The sequence below is a fragment of the Harpia harpyja genome, chromosome 14 (genome assembly GCF_026419915.1).
Source record: "Harpia harpyja isolate bHarHar1 chromosome 14, bHarHar1 primary haplotype, whole genome shotgun sequence".
NCBI lineage: Eukaryota > Metazoa > Chordata > Aves > Accipitriformes > Accipitridae > Harpia > Harpia harpyja.
Window position 1 is genome coordinate 22,958,515 of NC_068953.1, and position 9,243 is coordinate 22,967,757.

Sequence of the window (9,243 nt, forward strand, 5' to 3'; positions counted from 1 at the left end):
CACCCACCCTCGGAAGAAGCTGCTCTGCCCCATGTCACCTTCCACTTGCAGGTGGGATCTCAAGCGAGGGAAGATGTGGCAGACCGGCCAAATGAGCACCCCAATGTCCCTGCTGGGCTTTTCTCAATTCCCAGCAAAGTGCCTGCATCCACTTTGCTTACTGTTTCCTATGCAGGATGGATCTAGCTTGGGTAAATTTGTATTAAATCTCATTGCAGGATCAGCAGGGAAGGAGGCAATAAATCTGGGAGATGTTCTTTACCATTGCACTGTGATTATCAGTGTTTCTAATTACCTCTGCACCCTAGGCACAACTGTGATCTCTCTGTTAATCACTGCTGGCCGTATCCAGGTATCTCAGACAGAGAAGAACCATTTTCCGTAGTGCCATATGGTGACGGTTGGGAACCTGAGCCTTACGGGCTGCCTGGCATCGAAGGCAGCAGGACAGGGAGGCCTAATGTCTTTCTATTTAAAAGAGCACATCAATGAAATCCACAGCAATCCAACTGTTTCAGAGCTGCAAGAAGTAAATGGAAAACAAAGCTGAGCTGCAACGAATAAGGACCTGGCGTGGAGATGGATAAAATGATATAAGCTCTTTTATCATGGGGAAATAGGTGTCTGTGTAAAGGTTGATCACACAGGTATACATATCAACATGGTTATGCAGGCAAAGGGGGCTTGATCTAGCCCTACAGCTCACTGAGCAGCCCCAGACCTCCTGGGAAGGGCAGTGGGATGGGAGATCTGGCCCAGCCATGTGAATGGAGCAGAGCCCCACAGCCATAATCAAGCCATTCTCCTCTTTCATTCCACCTACAGCATCAGGGGTTTATCTTCTGATCCCTTGCATGAACAAGACACCAGGGACCCTTGCACTGTGGTGCAGAGTGGGACAAACCAGGGTACCCTTCTTCAGCAGTGCTCAGATGCTATTGGGAAGGTATACAAGGGAAAAGGAAGAAAAGCAAGAAGTTAAGTGGTGACGGGCTGTCAAGTGAAAGGAAGGTAATTAGAGGAAAAGTATGACTCTAAAAACACACAAACGATGCATATTTCATGGCTCTGCCAGAGCCATCACTTACACGTCAGGGCATTTGCTGTGAGAGGCACTTGATATCACAGGGTGTGAGAGACCAGCAGATGTTCAGAGCAGGGCTTTTTGGCTTGGTTTTCAGGGTCCCCTCCACACACATGCATGGGTGCACACACTCACATGCACACTCGCGTGTCCCTCTCTCCTGCCCTGAGCCCTCTCGCATGGTCTGCATGAGGAGCCCCAGCAGAGCAGAGACTAGGGCCCCCCGAAAATTGCTGAGCTGTGACAGCGCACACTCCCGCATCCTGGCCCTGGAGATGTTCTTGGCCAAACAGGTGCCAGGAGAAGGCGGCTTTAACGTCTAGCAGGGGTTAAACAAGTCTGAGGGATGTCATGGCAAATCCTTGAGCTGACAGGGCTTCAGGCTGGGGGCTGCAGGGTGGTGGCAGCAGGACTGGACATTGCACCTCTCTGAGGTGTGTAGTGGCAGCAGGCTGGTGGCTGCTGCTCTCCACTGGTGACAGCCATCCATCCAGAAGCAGCCCTTACCTCCCCCTCCCTCCACCACTTCTGCTAATGAAACTTTGCTTATGAAAGCCAGAATCTGGCCTTAATAGAAGGGAAGGTCCTAGACAATGTTTGATTGCATCTGCTATTATACTTGACAAGTGGCATTAGTAATACAGATAATGAATGCAATGTAAAAAGCTATACAAGTGTTAAGTCTAATTATTGGTATTGCTGCCTGCTTGCTGGCAGACATAGGTAAAATGCATGTGGAAGAAATCTGGGTATCAATAAAATAGCTGTCAGTCCTCCGTGCTGCGGGTCTCGCTGCAAAGGGTTTACGTTGCCAAGACCCATAAGCAAATTAGGAGGACACAGCAACCAGCAAAGGGCGAGAGCTGAGCTGCGCCGCATTGCCTCCCGCCAGAAAGGGACAGAGCTGCTGCCTGGTTCAGGGAAACGGCCACCTTAAACGTGGGCAAAAAGGGTTTTACGTTGAATACACTGCAGTGTGAAATCATGCTGAAGTCCGGGTTTGGATCTGTGAAAGCTTTCCATGCCCACAGTTCAGATGGGGTATGCGGATATATACATACACACATATACCTACTGGATAGGGCATGTTGTTCAGTGCCGGCCAGGAGCAGAAAAAGACCCTTAGTGGATGCTGTAACACCTGCAGCATGAGACTTGCCACCCAATATTGCTGCATAGAAATATTAAAAGGAGACATGAATTGCTGAAACTAGGAGAAATGAGGGAAAAAAATACCAATGCATTTTATATTTTCCACTGAAATTCCGAGCCCATCTGACTAAGGCTCTGTTTTCACAGAGCATAATAATACTTTTTTTCCTCAAATTAGCCTGTCACTTTCCACTTGACATAAGCTCCTGATTATTGCAGCAATCTAAACGACTGCACAGTCGGCAGCTCAGGGAGGACCGGGGAACGCCAGCACAAACCTGTGCTCCTGAACGTCAGCCCTGTTGCCTCCTCAGAGAGGAGATTCACAAGAGTACGGGCTGCAAAACACGATCTGCATTTGTGCCCTCTGAACCAAAGGGGCTCCTGAACTATCTAAAACCCACACGACACCACTGACGCTGAGATTTCAGGGCAAAAGTGCAGCCACTGAGGCAGTATCAATTTACCTGAGCTGGAAACGTGAGCTGGAGAGGCTGTACCACACTAGAAAAATAGCAGATGAGCATAATAGTAAGGACTTAACTGAAAATTATTTGTGGCATACAAGCTTCGGTTTTCCAAAGAGCCACTGCTCTTAAAAGGTGCCACTGATGCGTGCTGTGACAGGCCAGGGAGATGCAATGTCAGACAACGTCCATCAGCAGCATCACTGCCTGTAAATGGTTGAATGTAAAGGGATGAGGGTGCTTAAATTTCTCCAATCCAGCAGAAACCATTCCCTAAGACAGGCCTGAGTGGAGAAACACAGGTACGTTGGCAGGTCTTGGTGCAAAGGGCAAGCTAATGAGCACGGTAGGACCTGTGCTGGCAATGTCGGACCCACTCAAGTGTACGGCTGTCACTATTTCATGTAAGGCTCTGCTTTAGGCAGTGTACCACCTAACAGCTGCATCCTCCAGGATCACCTTAAACATTACCTTTTTTCTTTTTTTTTTTCTCTTTTTCTAATGGTCCTGTTAGTCTAGGTTTAAAATCCAAGTAAAAGTGCCTTGAGCCATTAAAGAGTGGTTCACACATCTCTCTCTTCCCCTATTTTCATCTTTCGAAATGGAGGAATATATTGTCAGGTTGACACTGACTTTGCAGAGCTCTAATGCGTTAGGCAGAGTTTATTTACATGGAGAGGATGAATGGTTCCCTACATGTTAATAGCACAATCAGTGTCAAAATCCTCGGCATTAATATTTAACGTCCTTTGTTACGTACATGCCTGACTGTTATTCAGAGAGGGCTGAGTCAGGAGATCAGAAGCTGCTGGGAATTGAATAAGCATTATTTGTGGGGTTGCTCTGAGTGGAAACTGGAAAGTAGAAAAGACATTGTTTTTATGTGTGTCTGCCCAAGAAACTGTGCATTTATGTATTGTTTATATAATATATGCAAGAAATTACTGCAATGGCACTCTGTGGCTTTTTTCACCGCATGATTTCTTTAATGTTATTGCCTGCTTACTCTTGCCCCTTGCATGTACATAAGTACTAATTTTATGAGAAATGAAGAAGAAAATCTGACAGACTACAGCCAGCATACATCCTCTGCAAATTCATGATTATTCATGTAACAGTAGGACATAGAAATCTCAGAGAAAGAGCAGGCCCTATGGAGCAGGCATTGTATAATTCATAGCACAGTCACTTCTATCTCACATCTTTTATCCAGATTTCCTATGAGTTAGACAACTAAGTACATTAAGAATGTGAATCCTATATCATTAGCATTTCTTCTTCTCTTTTATGTGTGCATATACAGAAAAACATATTTATTTTATATGTTACATTAAATAAATATTAATCTTAAATCTGCTCTTCCTCTGTACCCATCATGATACAGCTGCTAGTTATAGACGGTTCCATCCGGCTCCCCTGTACAGAATAGATATCAGCATTGTCAGTAGCTTTCCAGATATCAGAGCTATGGCTGTTTTTCAATTTAAATTGCCCATAAATGCTATACTTGCAAAGCCTTTCCATATTTCCATGATTACTCTGTAACTATAGCAAATTGTCTAAGTCTGGTGTACAGCACTCATTTCATCTGAGTAATTTTCAGGAACACTCTGTTAGATGTGGGCATCTAAGGGTATAAGGAAATGTGCTATATTACATTACAGAGAAATTAAATACAAATCTGTAATTCCAGATGCAAAGAAACAGAGAAAGGTGGGGTTTGGGTCTCATTTTTTTCTTACTCATCTGGAAGAGCATTTTTTTCTTGAAGCTATGCTTTCTGGGGAATTTTCTTGAGGGAAGCAGAGGGGCCTCCCCCTCCTTCAATAAAAGGCAGAGAAAAAAAGGAGCTTTGGGATTTTCAGACGAAAATCACCGTAGCTGTTTACTCATGTCTTTGCCTCACCTCCTACACAGGGCTGCTCTAAGCCATATCAGAAGGGACTTTGATGAGTTTAATGTGCACTGGGCTTCATCTGCATCCTGGGCATCCCAACGGACAGAAGCCTGGCTGGGCAGAAAGCACCACAGCCAGGCTGCTTTGCAGTAGTGCAGCTGGAGGGGGAAAGAGATGGGAAGATATTTTCATAGGAAGCGACTGGAAATTGTGTGAAGAAAGAATTGCTGACAATCCTAGAAGCATTTCAGGTATTTGAAGCATTGGTTTCTAACTTCGTGAAATTATCTACCGCCACTGAGGCTTGACGTGAACTGGTCGCGTTTGCACTTGGGCAGAGACTAGGTATAAAAATGGAGAGAAAGGGGAAACTTTCCCTGAGTAGAAGTGAAGAGGAGGTGGAGGAAAGCAGGGAGAAGCACGGACCTGAAGCCGCACGGCAGCGCCTGCGAGCAGCCGGCTCCCCGCGCCGGGCGCCTGCAGTGGGGACCCGCCCGCAGCAGGTGGCAGCAGGGGAGCTGGGCACGCACGGGGGCCGTGGGGGAGGCTGCGGCGTGGCCAGGGGCATCCTCGGGGAATTCGGCAGCATCCTTGTAGCTTCCGTCTACCAGCAAAAGGGAGAAAAGGAAAAAAAAAAAAAAAGCCACAAAATCTAGAGATCGCTCCGCGTAACATAAAGCTGGAAGCATTAAATTATTAAGGCAGCAGATAGGCACAAGCAGTTATTTTTTATTTTGAAGTTATTTCAGTAGCTGTGTTTGAGCACCCAGGTGTCACAGTCCCCTGGGTCTCGCCTCTGCGTCTTCCTTCACGAAGGCCTCTAGCTGAGCTCTGGGGAGGTGCAGGTGGGGCCATGCTGAGAAAGTCCTCCCTTGCCCTGGGTTTGCCCAGAGTCAAAGCTGGGTTTGAATGCAATGTTTCTGTTTGGACCGGACTCATTGGTGCAGATGGGAACGCAAGTGTTCTGCTGCAATCCTGGACCAGCACATGGGCTACTTTCAAGAAGAAAAGGGAGGAGACTTGCTTTCCTACTTTCAGCCTGACTTTGGTATAATATTCATGTTACGTAATATTAATGTTATATATAAACAAAAATAATGAGGAGCCATCCATATTCATGACTGCCGTTCCTGTTACCTGGAAGTCCTTCAGGGAGGCACTCAGGTGCAACACTGTACTCGCTGCTCTCCAAAGCTCCATGATTAACTGACCATTCCCCAAACCGTGTTCCCCCTCTCCTCGGGATCCAGCTGGATGCCAGTTGCATGCACACGTGTGCCTTGCAACAGGAATTTCATTAGCAGGGATTAGATAGACTCCTCCTTTCACCCAGCCCCCAGGGCAAGACGAAAAGGAAACCCACAAGCTTTTGGTTTTGCAAAGTGTGTGATGGCTCTTTATTGAAGCTAATGAAGAAAACACACAGTTTGGGAGTTACGTGACTCATGCTTATATCCTCTCTAGCTACATGTAAAACCACAGTGTCAGAAGCTCTCATCAGACAGTGTGACAGGTCAGCATGTGACCACAAACACCACTGCCAAGACACACGGGGTTTGATCTTCTCAGTAGGGATGGGCACACAGGCTTGCTCAATGGTAATAAAGATGCTTTTGTCTTGTCCAGCTGGAAGCAGGACTGGTTGGATACCCCATGAGAAAGCTGGCTCTCATGTGATTTCCAGACCAAGTTTTTCATATCACATAATCTGAAATGGCATTAGAGATAGGGCCCAGACCTGCTCTGAGCTTCTGGGGCATCCCTTGGTTTGCTGCTCCTGGCCCAAGCTCTGAGGACACTCCACTGTCAGGTGTCACTGGGAGAGCACTCAGGGAGACCAGGTAGCTGGCAGATGCTCCACATCACATAGATGGCTTTTCTAAACATAGCTGTGCAGCACCACTGCAGAACAACAAGCAAGTATTCATGCTTAGTGAAAAACACAGAGCTTGAACTGTTAAGCAATATGCAGAAACCTAAAGACAATAGCTGACAGACACCTGAGTACCAGCTGAACAAGAAGGGCTCAGCACTGTCTATCAATAGGTAAGGCGCAAGATCTCCCAAAGAATCAGAGACTTTGTGTTTCTTTTGGTGGGCCTTTATCTGACCCCCAGCTCACACCTTTCCTTTCCTTCCTCCTGTGTGTGGACCAGAAGCACGCTCTCCCAGAAGATACAGCACAGCATAAATCCAGTGTACTCAGCCTGAAGCTCTCCATGGCATGACCTGCTACATGTGATGTAAATATATTTCATCTGGAGGCACCAGGGTCCCTGACAACCTCTCTGATGATGGTATTACGCTGCCCACCCTGCAGATTCTTCATCTCCTGCTGAAACAGGGCTTCCAGTCTTCTCATGCAGGTAAGCTCATCCAGTCCTTCTTTCCATGAAGGGAGTTTTCTTCATTACAGATCCAAAAGCCATTCAAACAACACACTTTTCATGTGGACGCATGCAAGTGAGCCAGGGAGGGATCTGAACTTCTGACACCAGCAGAGCCTTCACCGTCCTGCCAGACATGTAAGCAAATGGATTTTCCTAAGGTTTTGGAGATTGAATGAGGAAAATGAGTGCGGTGGGATTGCCAGGGCACTGCAGATTCAATTCCTTGCCTTCTTTCCAGCACTTGCTCGCAGCCCCATCTCTGCCCAATCTTTCTAACAGGCTGGGAAGCAGATCATGTGCCAAACCCACCCCCTTTACACCCACTCCCTTAATCATCTCCCTCCACCATATGTGTGCATCTGCCCAGATGTGTACTTGCTGTCTAGAAGTTTTACTTTCAATGCAGCTGTCTAGAAGTTTTACTTACAATGCACACAATTTCCCAGCACTGCAAACAATCAGCTATGACATTTCTCTGTAGGCACAGCACTTCCTTATGCAAAGAGGAGAGGGGAGGTGAAGGAGGGGGTTTCCACTCCCACTGCTTGAAATCACTGCCTTGCAGTTTGCTGGCAATCCTTGCTGTATGTTGTATCCACACATAAAACATCTTCCTGGGTTCTTTTTCTCCCCATGTCTTGGCTGCCTGAAGGTGCTGCGAAAAAGCTGGAAAAGCCAACCCTTAGCAAATGTTGAACATGTTTTCATTGCTTTCTTTTTTGTTTAAGACAAAAAAAAAGGAATTCTGACTCCAAAATGCCCTCGTGAAAACATGACCTTTGATCGGACCAACACACCAGGTCACAAATAGGTCTCTGGTGCCTTTCAACAACCTCTTGACTCAAGACACAAGCACAGAGCCGGAGCTGGCTGAGATGGCAACGCTGAGCAGGATCTATCTGCTTGCTTGGAGACTCGCACGCCTCCTGAGTGACCTGCAGCCTTCAGCACGATCACTCCAGCAGGAATTCAGTGCATGAATGATCAGAGGGGTGGAAATCATGCCGCAGAGCGGAACAGGGGACACAAGAAGAGATGGCTGATGCTTCCCACCGTGGGCAGTGCCTGGGGCCCCACTGCTGCTGCGTGTGTATAGTGGGAGAGAAGAGAGAAGTGACGCAAATGTAAACTCAACTTCTTTCCACCTTTCTCTCCCTCTTTAAGCATTTAAGCACCGGTTATCTTCCCAGGACTGCTGGGTCCCTGGATCTGGAGATGCTTGCTCTCGCCGGAGCAGCTGCCTGCCAAGAGCTGAGACACTTCGATGCTGCATAGCCCCAGCCCTCATCAGAAGGAAGCGTCTCATCACCGTCTCTAGCAGGGATGCGGTGCCAGCCAGTCAGCAGCGTCATTTGTTTGGAGTCCAGCCTTGTCCCTGCTTTGTTTGCTTCTCATGGCAACAGACAAGCTGGGGAGAAGGTTTTTCACCCACACGCTTTACCTGATAACAGCCTTGAACCAGCATCTGTTTGCCTGGAGGCACAACTCCTCCCTGCTAGTTGGGACCTATTTCTTAGGAATTGTTGCTAAATGATGTCACTTTGGAATGAGCTCCCATCAGGCTGTGTTGGCGCTACCTAAACTCCAAAACTGCCAAAACTTGCTACCGCTGGTGTCCGACCAGGTACAGGGACAACCAGAGATGTCAAACGTGGGATTCATCCCTAACTCTGCTCAGATGGTGCTAGGCGAGGCTTTCCTGTTTGAAAATTGCCCTCTCCTGGGGGAGAAGGGATGCAGGTGCAGGGGTCTGTTCGCTGCTCACCCGGGTATCCCTGTGCCTGCCCCTCTCCTGCCCAGGGGAAAGCTCCAGCTCTGCCCTCTGCCATGACTGCGTGTGCTCCCGGGCAGGCAGAGCCTCTTCTCCACCGTACGAGCCGTGCCTGGCACAGCTGGGCTGTGAGCTCAGCCACTTGCTGCTGAAGAAACAGCAAAATAATAACAACGGCCGTCAATGGCTGGGTAATCACAGCGTTATCTGGCTCGTCTCAGCCAGCATCTGCAGCTGGGGCTGCTCTCTCTGGGCCAGCATCGCTGCCGCGCACCCGCTCACCCTGCCTCTGCTGCTCTGCTTGGGGCTGGTCCTGAGAGGGTAAAGCAGCACAGCTCCGGCGGCGGGGCTGACGCACAGTGGGCAGATGTGACGCACAGTGGGCAGATGTGCTCAGCTCCCTTAGCCTTCAGGTCTTTAGCGGCATTTGACTTAGAAATGTGGCTCTTTCAAAACCTTGCATGGGGCTAGTTCAGGCACAG